At 49.0% G+C, this 22,120-nt stretch overlaps 1 long non-coding RNA gene across 8 annotated transcripts; it reads right to left on the bottom strand.

Moving 5' to 3' along the window:
- Positions 1–2,385: 2,385 nt before the first annotated feature.
- On the bottom strand, positions 2,386–21,747 carry LOC149126340 (uncharacterized). Of its 8 annotated transcripts, none has more exons than XR_016235966.1 (7): positions 21,570–21,747; positions 16,981–17,079; positions 12,250–12,279; positions 11,607–11,673; positions 11,315–11,447; positions 10,618–10,701; positions 2,386–2,904 (listed from the first exon to the last, which is right to left on the bottom strand). It is a non-coding gene; the product is annotated as an uncharacterized LOC149126340 (long non-coding RNA). The 8 variants fall into 8 exon arrangements; XR_016235964.1 differs by having other exon boundaries at positions 2,501–2,904; positions 10,618–10,726; XR_016235965.1 differs by lacking the exon at positions 2,386–2,904 and adding an exon at positions 7,639–7,737 and having other exon boundaries at positions 10,618–10,726.
- Between the last annotated feature and the right edge of the window lie 373 nt (positions 21,748–22,120).

Raw genomic sequence — 22,120 nt, 5'->3', positions numbered from 1 at the left:
AATGTCAGCCCCAGTCAAGTTCTTTCTTTCAAACAAGAGTTGTACTGGCGAGGCACTAAGATGGCAGAACAGGGAGGGAGCTTACTGCTAGGGGAAGAGAGTTAAAATAAAAATGGAGAGAGTGCAATCTCAGGGGAGAGTCAGGGAGAAAACAGCAGAGGAAATTCCATGCAAATTAGAGGGACACTGTGGATCTACTTGGAGGATGCAGACATGCACAACTCAGGCACCCAGCAAGAGAGCCTGAGCACCAGCTTTGGAGAGATGAGACCAGACTGCAGCAGTGCCACACCCAGCACATACTTCAGGGTATTCACTGAAAGAGCAGATACTCCACTAAGCCACAGAGTCACAGTCCAAAGATAAAAAAAATGCCCACAGGTAACTCCACAAATGCCTAAAAATAAACACATCAATTCAAGAAACAAGAATAAGGAAGACAACATGATGCCCCCAAAGGAACACAACAACACTTCAATACTAGAATTTGAAAATGAAGAAGCTAAAGAAATGCCAGAAATGGAATTCAAGAAATTGACATGAATGAAAATTTTTCTCATGAAATTGAGATTTTAAAGAGAAATTAAGATGAAATATTGGAAATGAAGAATTCAACAGAACAAATAAAAAATGTGGTGGAAATCCCTAACAACAAAACCAGTGAGGCAGAAGAAAGAATAACTGAGTTAGAAGACAAACCTCTGGAAAGTTTACAGTCAGATAAAAAAAAAAGAAGAAGAAGAAATTAGAAAACTAAAAAACAGTGTTGGAGACCTATGGGATATCAACAAATGACCTAGGATACAGGTCTCAGGAGTTCCTGAAGGTGTGGAAAGAGAGAAGGAATAATTTTTAGTGAAATAATTAAAGAAAACTTCCCTAATTTGGAGAAAGAAAGGGACGTCCACGAACAGGAAGCACATAGAATTCCTAATAGACATGACCAGAAAAGATCTTCACCATGACAAATTGTAGTCAACCTCGCCACAGTAAAACATAAAGAAAAGATTCTAAAATGTGCATGAGAAAAATGTCAGATTATATTCAGAGGATCTCCAATCAGACTCACAGCTGACTTCTCATCAGAAACCCTACAGGCTAGGAGAGAATATTCTAAGATATTCTCCAAAGGATATATTCCAAGTCTTAAGAGAAAAAAAAATGTCAGTCCAGAATACTGTACCCTGAAAAGATCTCATTTACAAATTAAGGTGAAATAAAGACCTTCCATAACAAATAGAAGTTGAAAGAATCTGTCACCACCTGTCCAGCCTTACAAAAGATGGTTAAGGATGTGCTACATACAGAAACATGCTCACTGCTATGAAAGAACAGAAAGGCAGAAAATCTCCAGAACAAGTAAAAAGGAAATTGAAAGCAAAAAATAGCAATATTTATGGGAAAATAGCAGGGCTAAGAAGTTGCTTATCAATAGTCACCTTGAATGTAAATGGTCTCAACTCTCCAGTTAAAAGATACAGACTGCCTGAATGAAAAAAAAAAAAAAAACTATTTGCTGTCTACAAGAAACACATCTCGCCAACAAAGATACATGCAGACTGAAAGTGAAAGGTTGGAAAAAGACATTCCATGCTAACAGAAACCAAAAAAGATCTGGCGTAGTCATCCTAATATCAGACAAAATAGACTAACACAAAAACTGTTAAAAGAGACAAAGAAGGGCACTATGCAATGATTTAGGGAACAATTCAACAGAAAGATGTGACTATAACAAATGTATGTGCTCCTAATTACAGAGCACCTGGCAATTTAAAGAAATGCTAAGGGATCTAAAGGGAGACACAGACTCCCATATAATAGTAATGAGGGACTTCAACACCCACTTCCAGAAATGGACAGATCAACCAGACAATCAACAAGGAAACAACAGAGTTAACTGACACTACAGACCAAATGGACCTAACAGATATCTACAGAACTTTCCATCCTACGGTTGCAGAGTACACATATTCTCACCAATGCATGAAACTTTCTCTAGGATAGACCATACTAGACCATAAAGCAAGTTTCAGCAAATTAAAAAAAAAATCATACCATGCATCTTCTTGACCATAGTGGAATGAAGCTGGAAATTAACAACTCAGAAATCTCTAGAACATGTTCAAACACCTGGAGACTGAACAGCATGCTCCTGAATGAACAGTGGGTCATGGAAGACATCAAAAGGAAAATCAAAAAACTGTTGAGGAACAGTTGTTTGGTTTTTTTTTTTTATACTATTTGTTGAACTCTTAGTATAATCTTCTGTGTATGAAGGTAATTGAAAATATACCTTAGTAAAAAATAAGAATGGGAATAGGAGAGGGAGGAGGAAGAAGGGTGGGAGTTGGGGTGGGAGGGTGGGCACTGTGAGAAGAATCACCGTGTTCCTAAAGCTGTATTTATGAAATTCATGAAGTCTGTATTCCTTAAATAAAAGGGTTCTGGTGTGTGTGTGGAGGGGGGGACTCCATGGAAAATTGGAATTAGATGACAATTATTTTGTTGTGAATTTTTTTTTTGAAATCTACATAGTTTCGTCATGCATATGCACCATCCATGAACTTTGTGAAGCCCCCCTGTAAACTGCACGGCCCTGTGCATGGTGAAATGCTTGTTCAGAGAGCGGGAAAGGGGATTTTTCCTGAGGCCCGAGACCTCCGTCTTGACGTGGCGTGGTGATTCTTCACTGGCTGTTTATGGTTGCGCTCTCTCGGGTTCAGCCATGTGGGGAGGGTGAGTGCAGCCCTTCGCAAATGCTCTGGGCCCTGCCCCACGGCAGGAAGGTGAGGACTGTCAGGGCTCTGTCCGGGGCGCTGCCAGCAGCCAAGGCCAGGTGCTCAGGATGGCCAGAGGCAATGGAGTCCCTTGCAGGGGCAGGAGAATGGGTGGCCTGGAGCCCATCTGGGGAGACAAGAAGGTGACAAAAGCAGGACTTTGCTTACAACCACAGACTCAAAGCGAAATCATTCAGAATTTAGAGAACTCCAAGGTGGCAAGTATGGACCCCAAACACACAGCTGCCTTACTTTTGAAGGTCAGTGTAACTGAAGGCTCAGAACCTGCCTGTAATTGTCCTGCCAACTTGGGTTCAAGCCCTGGCATCTGCCTTGGTCCAGGCTACCGATCTGTAAAAGGTGGAACAGAAACAACAGCCCCTGGTCGGTCAGGTGGCCAGTAACCATGGCAACTCAGATGGCACCTGCCATGTGTCCCACATGGGTTGTGTCCTTTGCAGAAAGACAGGGTTCACTCTCACCACAGGCCGAGAGATAGGCTGGCACTAAGCCCACTGGACGAGGCACGGAGAAGTGCAGCACCGCACCTGGCCGCACACAGCCCTGCATGGTCCAGGGGCACAGCCGGGATCTGAGCCCATGTGCCTAGCGGAGCCCAGGGGCTCTGCAATGTGAAGTGCCCAGCGATGGAGCAGGGCTTACAGGCCCCTCTAATGAAGCCTCACTGTGAGCCCTAACTCATTCTTAGTAAGGAAGATGTGCAAGCTCACGTAAGGAGCCAGCCTAAGAGACCCCAGCAGGACAGGCTCCAGGAGGGGAGAGGCTGAGGAGGGACGGGGAAGTCAGGGTCCCTGACTTGGGCGTCTGGATGCGGGCCACGGCCCAGATACACCTGGAAGTCTGAGTGCGCAGGGTGTGGAAGAAGTGGCCGCTGTCACCCCAGGCTGCTCACATTCTAGATTGTCAGGGCAAGGTGACAGCAGAGGGGCTGAATCTCAGTCCTAATTTCACACCTGGGGAAACTGAGGCTGGAGAGGGGAGACGACCAGCCTCGTGTCCATCATTCAGACAGCACAGCCCCAGGGAGCAGGTGATTACAGGATGGTGTGCTTCTGGGGTCCGCAGAGGGAGGGGGACCCACACAGCCATCAATCAGCCATCAGCCCATCCTTATAATGCAGCCCTACAGTACTTTCCGGTTTGTGAATGCTTTGTGTGTGTGCGTATTTTGGTTATGAATTTTATGAATAAGCATTGGCATTAGAGTCTGGCAGATGTGTGTGTCAACACGACTTGACTACTCCCTGGCTGTGTGACCTGAAGGAAATGACTTAACCTCTCTGAGCTTGCTTCTTCATCAGTAGAATGGCTCCAAAGACAGATGCCTTCACGGAGAACATAAACTTTGGAATGGTGTAGACGGAAAGGCAGTGAGGGAGTCCCTCAGCAGGTGATCAGGAATGGCCAGCAGAGGCCAAACCTACACAGCAGGTGGCTGTCTGGGGAGAGATCACTTTTAGAAGCACTTGCTGGCACTTTCCAGACTTTTCTGTCTAAAACCCAAGGCGGGGAGGAACAGCAGGATCTGGGGAGCCGTGCAAGGCAGCCACCCTTCAGCACAGCCCAGAAGTAAGACTGGGAGCTCCCCGCGAGGGGAGGGGTGAGAGGAAGTAGAGGAGGAGGCGGCTGAGTGTGAGAGAACTCACAGCTTTGGAGTTTCTTTTCTATTTAAAGGCTTGCTACCCACTTGGTAAAACTCATTTCTGGTTTGTGTTTTTAGCAGGAAAACGCTTTCCTACTCAACAGTAAGAACAGACCCGGTTTGGAAAGTCCTCAAGGGTTCTCAGGTCTCTTGTCTCGTGTTTCCTGGGCCAGGAGATGGGATTTGAATAATCGTACTTTGAGGATTTCCAGGGGAAGCCCCCAGGCAACCTTCTCACTGGGGATCTTGTGACCCAGGCGGAGACAACGAAAGATGACTCTGTGAGTCCGGAAGTCTCCCCCTGCACGGCAGTGCATCCATTCAACAAATGTTTATGGCTCCCCTGCGTGTGTGTGTGTGTGTGTGTGTGTGTGTGTTGGGGAGGACACTCAGCAGGCAGCAGGGATAGGGCAGGGGCTCGTGTTTCTCAGGGAAGCCGCTGAGAGGGCGCCCCGCGTGCTCACGGGCTGGAGAGAGCGGGAGGAAAGGAGTGACTGCACGTGGAGGGGCTTCCGGGGAGCCCCTTCCAGGGGCTGGCAGTGAAGGGCAGAAGAGAAAGGTGAGCAGGGAGGGTGGTTTCCCGTGGTTGCCGTCACAACTAGCATGGGTTGTCCCACGCGACAGGCACGCACTCCCTCCCTGCCCTGATGCTGGAAGTCTGACATCAGAACACCAGCAGCACCGTTCTTCCTTCGAAACCAACCATTTACTGGCTGTGTGACTTTAGGCAAATCACTCAACTTCTCTGGGCTTCAGTTTCTCCATTGGAGAAATGACTCTGAAGTGAGACAGGGGAAGCCAGAGACTCTTTCCCTGCCTCTTCTCGCGTCTGGTGGTGGTCCTCAGTTCTTGGTCCATTTCCCGAACTCCACCATGGCCCTCTGCCCCGTGTGTCTGTATCATTCTGATCAGGACGCATGAATTCAATCCCAGGGTGTCGGGGTTAGGACTTGAGCATATCCTTTGCAGAGCCATAGTCCTACCCACTTCAGGGATCAAGACAGGCAGGGCGAACAGCCAGTGGGGCCCTGAGCCAAGCAGGGGATGGACACTTGGGGCAGGAAGAAGTCAGTGTGACTGTAGCCGGTAATGCATGGGAGCGTGGCCTAGGGCAGTGGGAAGCAGCCAGTGGCCGGGGCCCAGGAGCAGGAGAGAGCTGGAGCAACTGGGATTCACCAGCTCCAAGCTCTCTGAGAAAGACACACCTGCTCCAGCTCTTGCTCACAGAGGCTGACATCCTGCTGGGGAGTCACGGTCACCCGGCTTTTCATTGTCCAGTGCACCACACCTATGGCCAGCCTGTCACTTGTGAGCACCAGAAGTGAGGCAGAAACTTCCTGGCAATGAGGTGCTCTCTGCTCTGGAAAGCCAGGGGTTAAAGTTGTCCCTTTTACTGCATATTTGCTGCCTGAGTGCGTCCTGACCGGCAGTGGGGGAAACCATGAAGGGTCTTTCCCCGACCGAAAAAGGGAACCATGCCTGTGTGTGTGTGTGTGTGTGTGCAGACATATATGTTAATATACTCTATCAGTCAATCGATATAACATCTATCTACTGACATATTTATTACCATGTATCCATATGACCGGAAGGTTTGTGCTTGAAGGCAATATTCACTGGCTATGCAGATGTCTCTGGTACACAGGAGTCCATTTGTTTCCCAAGTACCTACGTTGTACCTACTAGGTCCTGAGCATGTTCTAGAAGAGCAATGAGACACAAATCCCAGCCTTTGTGGAGTTTATATTCCATGGGGGGAGGAGGAACCTAATGGATCTGCTCAAACAATTGTAGGACCCCTGAGATGGCACCGTGATCAATGGAGGGAAAAACAGAGATAGGAAGGCAAGTGCTGAGAACTGTGGGATGGAGGGGGGGAGTGGGGAGCCAGCTATCAAACACAGTGGGCACGGAAGGGCTCAGTGACGTGACCATGACTGAGCAAAGACTTAGACAAGGGGAAGGAATGGGTGACAAGAACAGACCAGAAATACCAAGGTCAAAGGGCCTGGCGCTGCAGGTTAAACCTCCTCCTGTGATACCAGCATGCCACATCAGAGCACCAGTTCGTGTCCCGGCTGCTCCACTTTTTTAAAGATTTATTTATTTATTTGAAAGATTACAGAGAGGCAGAGAGAGAGAGAGAGGACTTCTATCCACTGGTTCACTTCCCAAATGGTTGCAATGGCTGGAGCTGTGCCCATCTGAATCCAGGAGCAGCTTCCCGGTCTGCCACATGGGTGCGGGGACCTAAGGACTTGGGCCATCTTCTACTGCTTTCCCAGGCCATAGCAGAGAGCTGGATTGGAAGTGGAGCAGCCAGGACACAAACCAGAGCTCATATGAGATGCTGGCGCTGCAGGTGGTGGCCTTACCATCTAAGCTACAGCGCTGGCCCCGGTTGCTCCACTTTTGATCCAGCTCCCTGCTAATGCACCTGGGAAGACAGCAAAGGATGGTCCAAGTACTTAAGACCCTGCCTTCCACGTAGGAGACCAAGAAGGAGTTCCAGGCTCCTGGTTTCAGCCTGCCCTGCCCCATTCATTGAGGCCATTTGGGGAGTGAATCAATAGAAGGAGGACCTCTGCCTCTCCCTCTCCTTCTCTCTAACTCCATCTTTCAAATACATAAATATTTAAAGAGAGAGACAGTGAGCCTGGGACAGAATTCTGCCTGGAGGGGCCGGTGCTAAAGCTTGGCAGGTAAGGCTGTTGTCTGCGGAGCTAGCATCCCATATCGGTGCCAGTTCAAGACCTGGCTGCTCCTCTTCTGATGTGGCTCCCTGCTAATGGCCTGAGAAAGCAGCAGAAGATGGCCCAAGTGCTTGGGCCCCTGCACCCTCCTGGGAAACCTGGAAGAAACTCCTGGCTTTGGACCAGCCCAACTCTGGCCATTGCAACCATTTGGGGAGTAAACTAATAGATGGAAGATCTATCTATCTATCTATCTATCTATCTATCTATCTATCTATCTATCTCTAAATAAGTAAATCTTTTTAAAGAAGGACTGTGCCTGGAGCATCTGGGAGCTGACAAGGGGGCCAGGACGCCAAGTAGAATTGGCTAGATGGAAAGGATGAGAATGAGACCAGAGGGGCTCACAAGGTGGCAGCCCATGGGCCTCGTAGACCATGGCCCAGGTCTCCTGACCTATGTGGATTTTGTTGCTCTTATCTTCCACACTAGACACAATAATTACCTGATTTTCAGAAGTGTGAACCTGATGTTGGTTCTTTGTCAGTTCTCTCCATAAAAGTTCACACAGTGGGACGTCAGAGTCAATTTTTGTCTTTGACCTCTGTAACCAAGCAGAAATCACAGCCCCAACAGGTAAGCGATCGCTGAATACAGAGACAATAGGGCTTCCGGCTGCTAACATGCAGCAATTGGAATATTCCTTAAAGTTAGATATAGCTAAAGAGCGAGATAGAAATGTTTTACTCTCACATACATTAAGGCTACAGAGAGGTGCCTCAGGACTGGCAAGGAACTCATAGTTTCTGGGGTCTTGCAGTCTTATTGCCTTACTTTCCCAGAACATGGATTCACCTCATTGTTCAAAATGGCTGCTTAGATGCCAGCCATCACTTCTACAACCTCACTACCAGGAAGGTGGACGGGGTGCTTCTTCCCATCCTTTTTGCCTTTTCCTTAAGAACTTCAAATAACTCCTTCAGAACCCTTGTGCTTCTATATTCCACTGATGAAAAACTAGTCACATGGCTGCACCTGGCAGCAAGGGAGGCTGGAAAATGCAGTCGTTACTCCTCTCTTATAATTCTCAAACGGAGGCTATGTTATTATCAACTATAATCACAATAATAAACTGGCCCTCGACAGTTTATCATTGTTACTTTTTATTTTGTATATCCTTTTTTCACTTTGTTTTCTTTCTTTTACTTTTCTCTTCTTCATACTATATGTTGAGCTCTTTATGTAACATAGAGTTAATCATATGTATATTAAGTCAATTGGAAAAGGACCCCAGTTAAAAAAAAAGAGGAGGAATAAGAGAGGGAGGAGGTAGTCTCTAACTGTAAAGCAGTATAGTTCTGCATACAGTCCCACAGACTTACTTCTCAGGGCACAGCCTAAACACTTGTCATGGGGCTCCAAACCCATAAAAATCAGTGGTATAAATGCTGTCTTAACTGTAAAAATGATCATATTAAATGCTAAATTCCAACATATAGATAGGTTTAAGTGTAAAAGTGATCATATAAATAACATCAAGTGCCTGGTACTAATAATAGACAGAATTAAAAAGAAAGGAAAGTCCAATATGGGAAGCAGTCCACACAGCAGACTCCCAGAATGACATTCACTGTAAATAACACTCTGACCTCAGAATCAACCCTTAAGCTTCTTGGTCTGGCTGAAAGGCCTGTGAGAGCATTTCAGGCATGGAAAGCTAAGACTGTGGCAAAAAATACCCTACACGGAGGATCTCTGTGAGACCTCAGTGGAAAGAAAGGGTCATCAAAGAAGGATGTACTCTTCTCTGAAGGGAGGAGAGAACATCCACTTTGCTATGGCCGTGTCCAATACTGACGGAGTCTATGGTCACAAAAGTCTTCTATAGCCTTGGCAGTCCTTGGCAAGAGCCTCGGGTGATCACTGACATCATAAATAATAGAGTTAATTGTTAAAGGAACAACAGTAGTCACTGTGCACTTACTCCCCATACAGGACCTCCGTCCTTTATGAGTTGTACTATGAGAATCGACTGCAAATCTTGTTCTCAAACTGTACTCTATAAGTTGAGTGTGTGTGTGTGTGTGTGGGTGGGTGCAAACTGTTGAAATCTATGCTTAACATGGAGTTAGTCCTCTGTATATAAAATCAAACTAAAAATGAACCATAATTAAGAAGGAGATAGGAGAGGGAGAGGGAGGTGGGATGAGAGTCGGGGTGGGAGTGTGGGTATGGGGAAAAGAACCACTATATTCCTAAAGTTGTATCTATGAAAAAAACTGCATTCATTAAATAAAAACTGTGGGGCTGTAGAACATGTCCTTCCTCCTCTCTAATTTAATGAATGCTTCTTCCTCCTCTCTAATTCCATGGGGCTACCCAGGATCCAACCTCCCTCCATCCTCTCCCTCTAGTAATGGAGAAAAGGAAAGATGGGAGGGAGGGAGGGGCAATTTCAAGAACTTGCAGATTCAGGATGACAGCAGGTTTGCCAACCCCAAATGTCACTTTTTATTCTCAAACATTGCTGTCAATCCGTAAACAAACCCACCCTGGGGCTGACATCACGCTAGGGACCACGGGTGCCCATGGAGCTCATAACATAACCAAGAAAGCTGAACTAATGTGTGTACAACAGTGAACAGGAAAAGTAAATAAGATGCCATTGTCATCAAGAGGAATGCTTACGACACACTTCTAACTAAAACAGTACAGCAGAAAGCAACATGTAAAATATCACCTCCTCTGTGAAAACATATACATGTGCATTTAAAACGTAGCAGAAAATCGGAAAATCGCACATCAAAGCGTTACATTTGACCTGGGTGATTACTGGTATTCTTTTGGTTACTTTTGCTTATTTAAATTTTCTATAGCGATTCTATGTCCACTTTTGAAACAAGGCAAAAGTAATTAAAATGATGGTTGTGCCTATGGCAGAAGTCCACAGAAGCCGTGAGGTCAGCAGGAATTCCCGTGGAAGCCACAGGCTGCATGGACAGAGCCTCCCACAGGGAGGGAGGGCACCTCCCATGGCCATTTTCCCAGCGATCCTGGCTGCTGACCCTGGGCCCCTCACTAGCATTCTGCCTCTTTCAGTCTCAGAAACGCAACAGGTTTGCCTGAGCCCTTGGAGGCCCCTCTGCCAGCCCTTGACCTCGGGGCCTCTTGGTCTCCACTCCCTTCATTTCAAAGAGAAGCTGATGGAGCTGAACCAGCCCTGAATGCATGAGCCAGGGCTCCGAGTGCCGCCGTATGCAGTGAGGTGGAGTGTGGGTGTCGGGGGAGAACTCCCAGGGGCTACCTGCCAGCTCATCGCAGGGGCACCTCCCAGAGAAGGGTGGACGGGGGTAGGAGCAGGTGGAAGTCACACTGAGCTGCTATGTGCTAGGAGCTGCATTATCTCTAACAGAAGATCCTGCTGGGTGCTTTTCCTCATGACCATTTAAAAGCATGAAAAGTCAGGTGTAGCATGTTCACTCACCTGCTCAAGGTCACCTAGCAGGAACAGGGCATCTGTCTTCACTCCGTGCGCACTGATGCCCACCCCAGGAGAGAGGGGCTGCCCCTGCAAGGACAGCTTAGCTGTAGACCTAATGATGAGGTGGGGAGGGGATAGTGTGATAGGAGAAGCATCCTGTTCCCCAAGGCAGGCTTCTGTGCCTCCCTCCTGTGCCCCTGCACAAAGTCTGTTGCTCACAGAGGCACTGCCCACCTGATCTGCCTTGTAGTCAAGCACCCCTCCCTCCATTTCCAAAGCCCCTGGCACTGTTCTTTGTGACACTTTAACCCAGGCCTTCCCCTCCTAGAGATGGGAAGGCACTGGCCAGAGCCCCGGCGTGACAGGGAACCTGAGGCTCGGGGGTAGGAGCTAGCTGTTTGTGCAGCACTCCAGCCTGTCCCCAAGACCACACCTCCACAATCCAACTGCTTATTGGAGGGCCAGGGTGGGAGGTGAGGGAGGCAGGGCTAGCCTGGAATTGCAGTGGGAAGCACTATGGTAGACTCAATGACAAAGAGCCAGGACAGGGAATGGCAGAGGAAACAAAGCTCGACTAGAACCTGAGTCGGGGGACAGCTGGAGAAGCAGGAGAGAGCAGAGCCTCTGGCAACGGTGGCCGCATCCCGTTCAGACGGGATGACCCAATCATCCTCCCAACAAACATCGACAGAGTGCTTACGAGACTGGGGCCAGAATCTACATATGTGAGTCTGGGGTGGCAGGGGGCCTTGCTGAACCCCTCCATCTTCACTCATTCCTGGGGCAATCGTCTGGTTGGGGCTTAAGGGCCTGGGTGCCTGTAACTCTGTCCTCTGGAGGGAAAGAAGAAGAAGGTGAGCTGATACCAAAGGGGCAGCCAGATAGCGGCCCACCCATCACCCGGCTGGCACAGCAGACAGGGTGCCCCCCAGGCTGCCTCCCGGGAAGCTCTATTCACCAGCTTGGAAGCCAGGGTTCTTAGAGGCTCCTACCTGGAGGTCTGACCCTCAAAGAAAGGGACAACATGTCACGGAGATCCTTGATGATCTCATACCCAAACTATAATAATGACAAAGAATACATTTTATTATTAAACACACACACACACACACACACACACGTGACACTGTGTTTTGAGTACCTGCTGAATTACCTTTTTTAGTCTTCACCGAAGAGCATGATAGATATCACTGTGGCCATTTCACAGGTTGAAAAATTGAGTCCAAGTGAGACTAACTAAGATGTCTAAGGTTGTTACGACAGGAGAATGAATCCAAAACCTATGCACTCCAAGCCCCACAACCCAGGGTATCCCCTCCTGCACCCCATTGGCATTCTATTCTACATCACTGCAAAGTAAGCTGCACCTGATGGGCCATCCTTTTGACCTTGACTTAGCTCCTGTGCCAATCCCTGACCTTACGCTTGCTGCAGGACACAGGGTCAACCCTTAATGCATAGGCCAATAATTGGCAGGTGGATTGAGTTTCTTTTTTCACAGAAATGAAAGTAACACCCTCTTGCACATGAGAGCTGGAGAGCACAGAGAAGTCAATTCTGACCACACTAAGAACCCCCCACCCACCCTGTTATCTTAGACAAGGTATTGGGAATACAAACCTCAAGTTCACTCACCGGCTTCCGATTTGTAACTGCCCACAGCACCTGCCAACAGAAGAAAAGCAGATCTGTGACGGCCTTCAGACATGGCCACCTTGACGTTCAGATGGCAGGTGCCTTAGGCGTCACAGCCCCTACATCTGCAGCATGGCCATTCCACACCATCACTGCCACAGAGTGTCCGGACAGCAGCCACAGGCAGCCAGTCCAGGAACGGGCATAGCCGTGTCCAATAAAACCTTGTTTACAGAAACAGGCTGTGGGCCCCAGTTTGCTGATTTCTGGTTTAGAACAGCCAAAGCAATAGGACTAATTAACGGGACTCTGCTGTGTGCCAGGAACTCCACATAATGCAATCTCCTTTCCTGAATGGGGGTCTGCTGAGTGCTGGCCACAGGCCGAGCACTGCTCTAGGCACAGGAGATTCTGTGCAGAAAAAGACAAAACCTTGCTCCCTGCAGTTTCCCCGGGCAGGGAACCCTGCCAACCCCTTCCCCAGGAGAGAGCCTCACCTCTCTTCTTCAGATAAACAGAAGAGGCACAGGAAGAGACCCTGCCCTCCACCCCAAGCTTGCGAGGGGCAGAGCTGAGTGTCCAGACCGGATCCTAAAGTCTTGGTTCCTCACAAGACTCCTTGCCATCCCTCAAATCAGAAGCAATACCACCATGCAACCTGCTGAACGGTTGCCATGGCACCCCTGGCCTAGCGCTGGCCAGAGCCTCAACAACCCCAGGCAAGAGCAGACACAGTAGAAATCTGTGTCTGATAAATCCAAGAGAAGTGGCTGTCCAGGGCAGCCAGTGCAGGGCGGGGACACCCTGTCTCTGTCAGGACCCTGACACCCGGAGGACAGCAGGGCTCCCAGTCGGGAGCAGGGAGGTGAGGCTGACCAACACCTCTGCTATTGGAAGGAGTCTGTCTGCCATCTCTACCTTCATGGTTTTGTGCAGCTTGGACCCTGAAATCAAGGAGCTCAAGAACAAAGTCTCCACCAGTGCCTACTCGATGCTGGCACTCCACGAACATTTTACCCACATGCGGTGGGGTGGGTACACATCTTGCCACTGTTTCATAGACTAGGGGGTCCACAGGTTTTTTTGTCAAGGGCCTGGAAGTAATTAGCTTGGTTTTGCAGGTCATGCCATTTGTGTGGTAAGAGCTCAGTTGGCCATTATCAAATAGAAATTCAGTACACCCCAGCTATAGCTGAAACAACACATCAGAAAAAAAGGAGCATAGCTGTGTGTCAATAAAACTTTACTCATAAACACTGAAGTGTGAATTTCCTATGATTTTTATGTTATGAAATATACTTATGACTTTTTTCAATTTAAAAATGTAAATGTTTACCACTGCATTAAATTCACACTTACATTTAAAAGCATGAAATTTAACATGTGAAAACATTTTAAAAACGTAAAAACCATTCTTAGTTTGCAGCCCGTACAGAAACAGGCAGGGGTTGCATTAGCTCGTTGGCCACAGCTTGTAGACCCTGTGTTGCAGACATCACAGCTGCTGAACTCCCTGATCCAGGAGTCTACCCCTGAGCCTCATCTGCAGTGTGCATTCCCAGAGGCCGTAAAGATGGTGGCAGAGCTCCTCTGTTTCCGATAACTTCAAGAAGAGTAAGAGCCTTCATTCACTCAATCATTTTATTCACTGGCCCTTTAAAATGTTCCAAACTCAGGCAGGCACTTGGCAAAGCAATCAGCTGCTGTAACCCCCATCAGAGAACCCGGGCTTGCGTCCCAGCTCCATTCCTATTCCATCTTCCTGCGACTTAAGGAGGCAGCAGATGATAACACAAGAGCTTGAGTCCCCGCCACCCATGTGGGAGCCCTGGCTTGAGTTTCTAGCTCCCGGCTTTGGCTCCAGCCCAGCCCCAACCTGTGCAGGCCTTTTGGGAGGGGAGGGGGAATCAGTGGACGGGAACACTCTGTCTCTCTATCTCCCTCGCTCAAATAAAAAATAAAAGCAAAATAAAATATGAAGGTCTTTGAGGTAGGAGGTGCTTCTGCAAAGGAGGCTCTTCTAAGCCTCTTGGTAACTCTCAGGAGGGGTGGAGGGGTGGCTTTTTACAATGCTCATCCCAGCTTTACAGATGAGAAAGCAGAGGTGTGGAGCTGAGCCACTGTGGGCCACAATGTTTTCCTTGAGGAACATGGGAGCAAATAACTAAAACACAGACAGCAGAATGGTTAAAAAGACAGATCTTACAGCTGAAAACCTATGGATGTTATTCCAAGTAGGTCAATAGGCAAAGCTCGGTGCAGGAGGCACTGGGGCAGGGTGGGGAAGGAGAGCAGCATTTTGACTACCAGAGAGGAGGCCAACCTGGGCAGCGACAAACAGCAAGAATAGAGAAGGCAAAGTCCCAGAGAGTAGGATGGAGGCTGTGCAGAGGGCAAGGAGCAACCAGCCAGGCAAAAGTTGCTACAGAAACCTTGGGTGGTCGGTTGGGCCAGAGGCACCTGCTGCAGGGGAGCAGAGAGGGCCTACGGGACTGGGGACACCCAAGGGCCATCTGCTCTGAGGTGACAATCATGCCAGGGCCAGTGCGTTGGCAGCACAAGACTGAGGGATTTCAGAAGGTGCTGGAAGGGAAGAAGGAATAGGGAGCAGAAGGGAGTGCAGCCAGGCTGAGGCCCTGCTCTGGGTTCTGGGAGGGTTAGGAGGGCCCGCACTCTGATCCTAACTGGTGAGATGGAGGGAGAGGTGCTGCTAGCAGGCACGAAGCTTCTGCAGATGTTGGGTCGGAGGAAGAGGAGACTTCAACCCCTCGCATATTCTGATCCACACAGCCTTAGAAGGGCACCTTATAACAGAGCCACTGGATAAGGGAAAACAGACCAAAGGCCAAAGCCTCCACTGAGATCACACATTGAGCTTTCTTGTGACTGCTACTAAGGACGACTCATAGGTGCTGAGGGTTTGTGGTGTGCCTGGCACTGTGCTAAGTTCTGTTCATGGATGCCCCATTCCCTCCTCCCAGCTTTATGAAGAATCCTCATGTTGTGTCTGTAAGCATAATTCTCATGCATATTATTAATAATATATGCTATATTAATTCTATCCCAGTACAATATTCTGTGCAATACGGATAAAGAACTTTAAGGGTAGACCAGTTGTTCGACACCCCCACTTCAGAAACATTGAGGATTTGTCTTGGGCTGCTGGAGGCTGCAGCCTGTTTTTCCAACACGTTCACATCTTCTGATATGCCCCGAGAACACAGAACTAGCAGGAAAGAGAAGGAGATGAAGGCAAGGACGACTGTCTTGGAGACACAGCAGTCCCATTATCTCCCCAGATGAGAAAATAAGAGGCGTGTCGGGGGAGGAGCGGGTGGATGAGCCTGCTGTGTGCCGCCGGCCAGGAAGAGGAATCTCAGTAAAGGTCACGCTCCCCCGGGCGAGAGAGCAGGCCAAGGAGTAAGGGCTCTCTCAGCCTCGGTGCACAGGCATAGCAGGCAGCAGAGGCGAGGCTGGCTGCAGCCCAGCGGGCAGGGTTGTATAAGAACCACAGCCCTGCCAGGTCCCTGCGGAACACCAGGGCAGCCTTCGGACCAGAAAAACAAACTCAGGAACGCCTGCCAGACAGGGACAGTCCAAGGAGTAAACAGAGGAGCGATCACACCCCAGGGACCCTGCTATGCTCCTCCCTGTCCTGCTGGGCTAATCATCATCCCAGTAACTGACAATGACGGAGCACTGACGTGGGAGCCACGTGTGCCCAGAGCTTGCCACACATCGTCTCTTTGATCACCAAGACGCATGTGTGTGGCAGTGAATGGGAAAACTTCTAATGTTCCATAGCGCAGTAGGTTAACTACGGTTGACAATTAATTGAATATTTAGCAATAGCTTGTAGGAAGGACTCTGCATGTTCCTGGCACAAAGAAATGTGAGGTTTCTGAGGCTATGAGTGCACCAGTGACCCTGAGCTGGTCCTTCCACAATGTATACCTGCACTGGATGTCCCAGCACACCCCATGAATAGGCTGCTATTCTGTCAGTTGAATTGTTTTATTTGTTAAAACTGTTTATTTATATTCTTCTGCTTGAAAGGCAGAGTGAAAGAGATAGAGAGATATCCTCTATCTGCTGGTTTACCCCCCAAATGCCCATAATAACCAAAGCAAGGCGACCCAAGAACCCTATCTGGGTCTCCCATGTGGTTGGCAGGGACCCAAGCAGGAAGCTGGATTGGAAGTGGAGCAGTCAAGACTCAAACAGGCACTCTGATAGGGAATGTGGGTGTCCCAAGTGGTAGCTTAGCCCACTGCACCACAATGTCCACTCCTAAATTTTTTTAAAGATTTTTTTAAAGATTTACTTATTTACCTGAAAGGCAGAGTTACAGAGAGGCAGAGAGAGAGGATATCTTCCACCCACTGGTTCACTCCCCAAATGGCCCCAATGGCTGGATCTGGGCCAGTATGAAGCCAGGAGCCAGGAGCTTTTTTCTGGTCTCCCACATGGGTACAGGGGCCCAAGCACTTGAGCCATCTTCTCTGCCTTCCCAGGCACATTAGCAGGGAGCTGGATTCGGAGGTGGAGCAGCCAGGATTTGACTCATCCCCCATAAGTAATACCAGCACTGCATGCAGTGGCTTTATCCCACTATACCACAGCACCGGCCCCCAATTTTTAAATATTAAAATAACAAAAAGAAAAGTCAGGGGGAAGAGTGTAAAATGATTCCCATTTTACAGATGTAGAAGTTGAGGATCATCAAGTTACCTTGGATCATCGAGCTTTTCAATTGTGGAGCTGGAACTGGAACCGAGGCCACCTGGCTCCACAAGCCACATCCATGATCACCATGCTGCAGGTAGGCACCTGGAAAAACACAAAGCTCTCAGGGCCTGGGATTGTGTGGCTCTCAGCTCCACCACTTCCAGCAGGTGACCTTGGACTGACTAGCTCTGTATCCATTGTCACATGGGTAAAATCAGACCTCCAGCTTCTAGGGCAGTAATGAGCCCAGGGTGGACAAAGTGGTGGCTGGCAGTTCTTTGATAGCCGTGTCTGACATCTCAGGGCTCACAGTCTCTGCCACCTTGCAAAGTAAGACATGGGCTTCTCCTCAGCTCCCATGAAAAGTCACCCATCCTCCTGGGTCGCAATCTCCATTTTGTGAACTCCCAAGAAGGGTTCCCAGCCTGCCAAGGGACCCCCCAGCTCCTCGCCAGGCTTCTGAAGAAACACACTGATGATCCAGCCAAGGCCTTTCTCTACCCTCCCTAGTCTTTAACCCCTTTTCCCTTTCAATTGCAATTCATCGTGCTCCATAGGGAGAACAAGTGAAATTAAAAAGGCAGACAATTCAACCATGCCAATGCTTCTTCAAAGCTGCCTCAAAACATTCCTGGAAAATGGAATTTAAAGTTAAATTTATTATGGTGCAAATATTTTTTTGAAATCCATGCATAAGTGGGGTCTTCATAAAAGCTCATGAAAAAATGCACAATGAAAATACTATGCATGGTTTTCAAAAAGATTTTGTACCAAAGTCAACATCCTTTAACTCTGTCATGAATTTTGTGAAGTGCCTTCATATCTCTGGAAGTCGGGGTATACAATATGGTCTGCTGAGCAAAGAAACAAGCCATAAGCTCACCAGAGCAGTCAAAGGCAGTTTTTTGTTTTTGTTTTTGTTTTTAAGGCAGAGTTACAGAGAAGCAGAGGAACAGAGAGAGAGAGAGAGAGAGATCTTCAATCAGCTGGTTCACTCCCTTGATAGCAGCAACAGCTGGAGCTGAACCAATCTGAAGCCAGGAGCCAGGAGCTTCTTTAGGTCTCCCACACAGGTGCAGGAGTCCAAGCACTTGGGCCATCTTCTACTGCTTTCCCAAGCCATAGAAGAAACTGGATTGGAAGAGGAGCAGCCAGGACTTGAACCAGTGCCCATATGGGATGCTGGCACCGCAGGCAGCAGCTTTCCCCACTAAGCCACAGCACCGGCCCCCAAAGGCAGTCTTTTATAGAGTTACTTAAGCTATGTGAAAGCAAGACCTGCAGTCAGGCCCCCTTTGAGGTCACCAATTCCAAAAATATGGAATTACAAAATGCAGGAAACTAGTCCTGGTCGGGGCGCCAGATTCTGTCCCGGTTGCCCCTCTTCCAGGCCAGCTCTCTGCTGTGGCCCGGGTGTGCAGTGGAGAATGGCCCAAGTGTTTGGGCCCTGCACCCCATGGGAGACCAGGATAAGTACCTGGCTCCTGCCATCGGATCAGCGCGATGTGCCAGCCGCGGTGGCCATTGGAGGGTGAACCAATGGCAAAAGGAAGACCTCTCTCTCTCTCTCTCTCACTGTCCACTCTGCCTGTCCAAAAAAAAAAAAAAAATGCAGGAAAGACATTTCCCCCATGGAGCTCTCTCCACTACCCATAAACCTCCAGGTCTCTGTCTCCCCTAGCCTGGGGCATGGGGCTCATGTAGAACTGTGTTTCCATGTAATTGGTTTCCTTTGCAATCCTGAGTACTTTTATTATATCCACATTGAAAGGATTATTCTAAAAAGGCATCCAGCTTGCCAGAAAGGTCAATGGCATTTTATAAACTTGCCTAAACTCTCTTGTCCTGCGGGCCAGACCCCTAAGAACTCGCATTTTCCTGGCCCTTTAGGACCACATCTTCCAAAGGTTTCTAACAGGCTGACAGATTGGACCACATTGTCTCCCCCTTTCAGCCTCCCTAGAAATGCTCAGCAGATGTGAGCATCGGAGAAAGAGTGGGGAAACAAAGCAAGCACGACCCTCTTCTAGTGTTCCAGTGACTGCCATCTCCTGTGCTATGGATAATGTCATGTTTGATTATCAGTACTCTCTCTGTGACCTACAAGCTCTTGGAGAGCAGGGGCAATGTAGAACCCTTGAATTCTGGTGTTTGGAACTGCAACCAGGAAGAACATTTGCGTCCCCCTCAAAGTCGTGTTTTGCTATTAGGAGGTGAGGCCCTTGGCAGGTGACTAAGTCCTGAAGGTGCAGCCCTTTTGAATGGGATCAGTCTCCTATGAAAGAGGACCCAAAGCGCTCCTCTGCAGCTCTGCCCTGTGAGAACACAGCAAGAAGTCACCGCCTATGAAGCAGAAGTTCGGCCTTTACCAGATCCTCAATCTGCCTTGACCTTGCACTTCCCAAGCCTCTGAAGCATGAGAACTAAATTGTCGTTGCCTATAAACCTTGAGTCTATGGGCTCCTGGAGTGGCAGCACCGAGGGCCATGACAGCAGGGCTCTGGTAAGTGTTGGCTGAATGCAGGGAGAGGAGAGAAAGCATCTGACCACACAGAGCTTCCTTCCTCGTTCCCATGGGTGAACATCTCCCTCCCTCAGGTAAAGCCCCAGAGACCTTCTCTTGGCCTCAGTGGTCTGCTTGGAGTTCTTTTTTGGGGGCCACATGGAGGACAAGTCGCTGCCAGCTGGGGTCAGGGCCTGGCTGTGCCTTCTCGCCCACGTGGATGTTTTCCTGCTCTCCTTGTCGCACCACGGAAGGAACAGTAGGCTCCATCCAGAAACTGCCGGTCTACACAGCCACCAAACTGCCTTCCGCTTGCAGGCGTATTTGGGGATCACGGCAATAAATGAAAGGGGAGGCTTTGCTTCAACAGTGACTCTACCAGGCCAAGTACTGGGCCCTGCACATGGATGCTGATGGGACATCCCCCTCCCCAAACTGGGGAAGACACATTCTTTTCAAGTGCTTGTGCAACATTCCCCACAACAGACCAGAGGCTGGGCCAGAAAATAAATCGCAATCACAGTCAAAGAGCGGAACTCGTACATGGCAACTTCCCTGAGGACGGTGGACAAGGAGTGGAAGTTAACAACAATGGATCCATCTGTAGAGGAAACCCCAGGATGTGGAAATGAGGACTCTTGCTCAGTGTTTGCCTTTAATAATGGTAGCTCCAGCCTTCAACCCCTGCCCCAATAACTTCCTCTGGCTCTGAAGGTGAAGGTCAACCACAGTCCAAGGACAAGCTGCAAGTCCTGAGCCCGCCACTCACTGCCCTTTTGCATAGCAAGCCAGGAGAGCATTCACTTTGGAACTACTCTTAGCCCTTGGCTCTCTCCAGATCCATCTGAGACAGGAAGATCCCTGTCTTGCAGTCAGAATAGGGTCTCACCCCACTCTCCATGCTTCCACTGCTGGGGGTCCCCAGGGTGGAGTGAGGCTCTATTGGTGATGGCTCCTGTTCTGCCAACTCAGAATGATCTCTGCCAACTCAGAATGATCTCTGCCCAAAAAACAAAAACAAAAACAAAACTCCACATTAGTTCTGTTCAAGGAACTTAACAATTGTGTCTTTAGGAAAAAACAAAGGAGTGCATGAACAGCTGATTCCTTCTGCCTGCCCTGCTACAAGGTTCCCGTGACAGCAGAATTGGAGTAACCCAGAAAGAAATCCCAGTGCCCAGTCATCCCACGCCAATGGCAGCCATGGCCCTGACGGCGTTCAGATTGAGGAACTGACCCTTGTGTAAGTGTTTGCTTGGGTTTCTCTCTCTTTTTTTTTTTTTTTTTTTTTGACAGGCAGAGTGGACAGTGAGAGAGAGACAGAGAGAAAGGTCTTCCTTTGCTGTTGGTTCACCCTCCAATGGCGGCTGCGGCCGTTGCGCTGTGGCCGGCGCACCGCGCTGATCAGAAGCCAGGAGCCAGGTGCTTCTACTGGTCTCCCATGGGGTGCAGGGCCCAAGCACTTGGGCCATCCTCCACTGCACTCCCTGGCCACAGCAGAGAGCTGGCCTGGAAGAGGGGCAACCGGGACAGAATCCAGTGCCCCAACCAGGGCTAGAACCCGGTGTACCGGCACCGCAAGGCGGAGGATTAGCCTAGTGAGCCGCAGCACCGGCCGGGTTTCTTAAGACCAATACTCTGATTCTTTCGGCTCATTACATAAAAGGATAGTTCTGGTATTGATAATCAGCCACCCATAAGAGCAGGAAAGTGAAGGAACCTGTTATTGGCAGACACATGAGATGTACAAATCACAACAGTAGTGAAACAAGGCTTTTGGAAGCATCTTTTCCCCACAAATTGGGATAGCACAGCCTAGACAGGAAAGAGGGGGCACTAAGACTTTAACTAAAACAAACCTGAAGAAGCTGGTACATAACATCCTCTGACTCCATCAGACAAGGGAATTAAAAGTCAGATGCTTGGGGGCTGGCGCTGTGGTGCAGTGGGTTAACACCCTGGCCTGAAGCGCAGGCAGCCCATATAGACGCCAGTTCTAGTCCCGGCTGCTCCTCTTCCAACCCAGCTCTCTGCTATGGCCTGGGAAAGCAGTAGAAGATGGCCCAAGTGCTTGGGCCCCTGCACCCACCTGGGAGACCCGGAGGAAGCTCCTGGCTCCTAGCTTCAGATCGGCACAGCTCCTAACTTCGGATCAGCGCAGCTCCAGCTGTTGTGGCCATCTGGGGAGTGAACCATCAGACGGAGGACCTCTCTCTCTGCCTCTCCTCTCTCTGTGTAACTCCGAGTTTCAAATAAATAAATAAATCTTTAAAAAAAAAAGTCAGATGTTTGGTCACATGCAGGCTGCAGGACCACGGGCAATAGGCTGCCTCTCAGTTTCCTCATCTATAAAATGGGTAAGTAAATGAACCTAACTCAGAGGGCTGCTATGAAGACTGCAGGTGATGATGAATGAGAGACCGAGCAAGTGCCTCACTCAGAATAATTATCCCCAGCATTTACCAGGCAACCTAAGAAATTTGCCCAAGGACACAAGTTGTAATTCATAGAGGCTGGATTCACACTTGGTCTAGTGCTGGCGCCTCAAGACCCTTCCCAGTGAATAGGAAGGACCAACAGCTACCACCACCACCACCAACAACTCCAGGAGGGTCAGCTAAGCTGCTGCAGGTAGCCAAA

This window comes from Oryctolagus cuniculus, chromosome 6, assembly GCF_051225735.1.
Source record: "Oryctolagus cuniculus isolate XC-2025 breed Fujian yellow rabbit chromosome 6, ASM5122573v1, whole genome shotgun sequence".
In the NCBI taxonomy this organism is placed as follows: domain Eukaryota; kingdom Metazoa; phylum Chordata; class Mammalia; order Lagomorpha; family Leporidae; genus Oryctolagus; species Oryctolagus cuniculus.
This window is presented reverse-complemented; position numbering and strand designations above follow the sequence as displayed.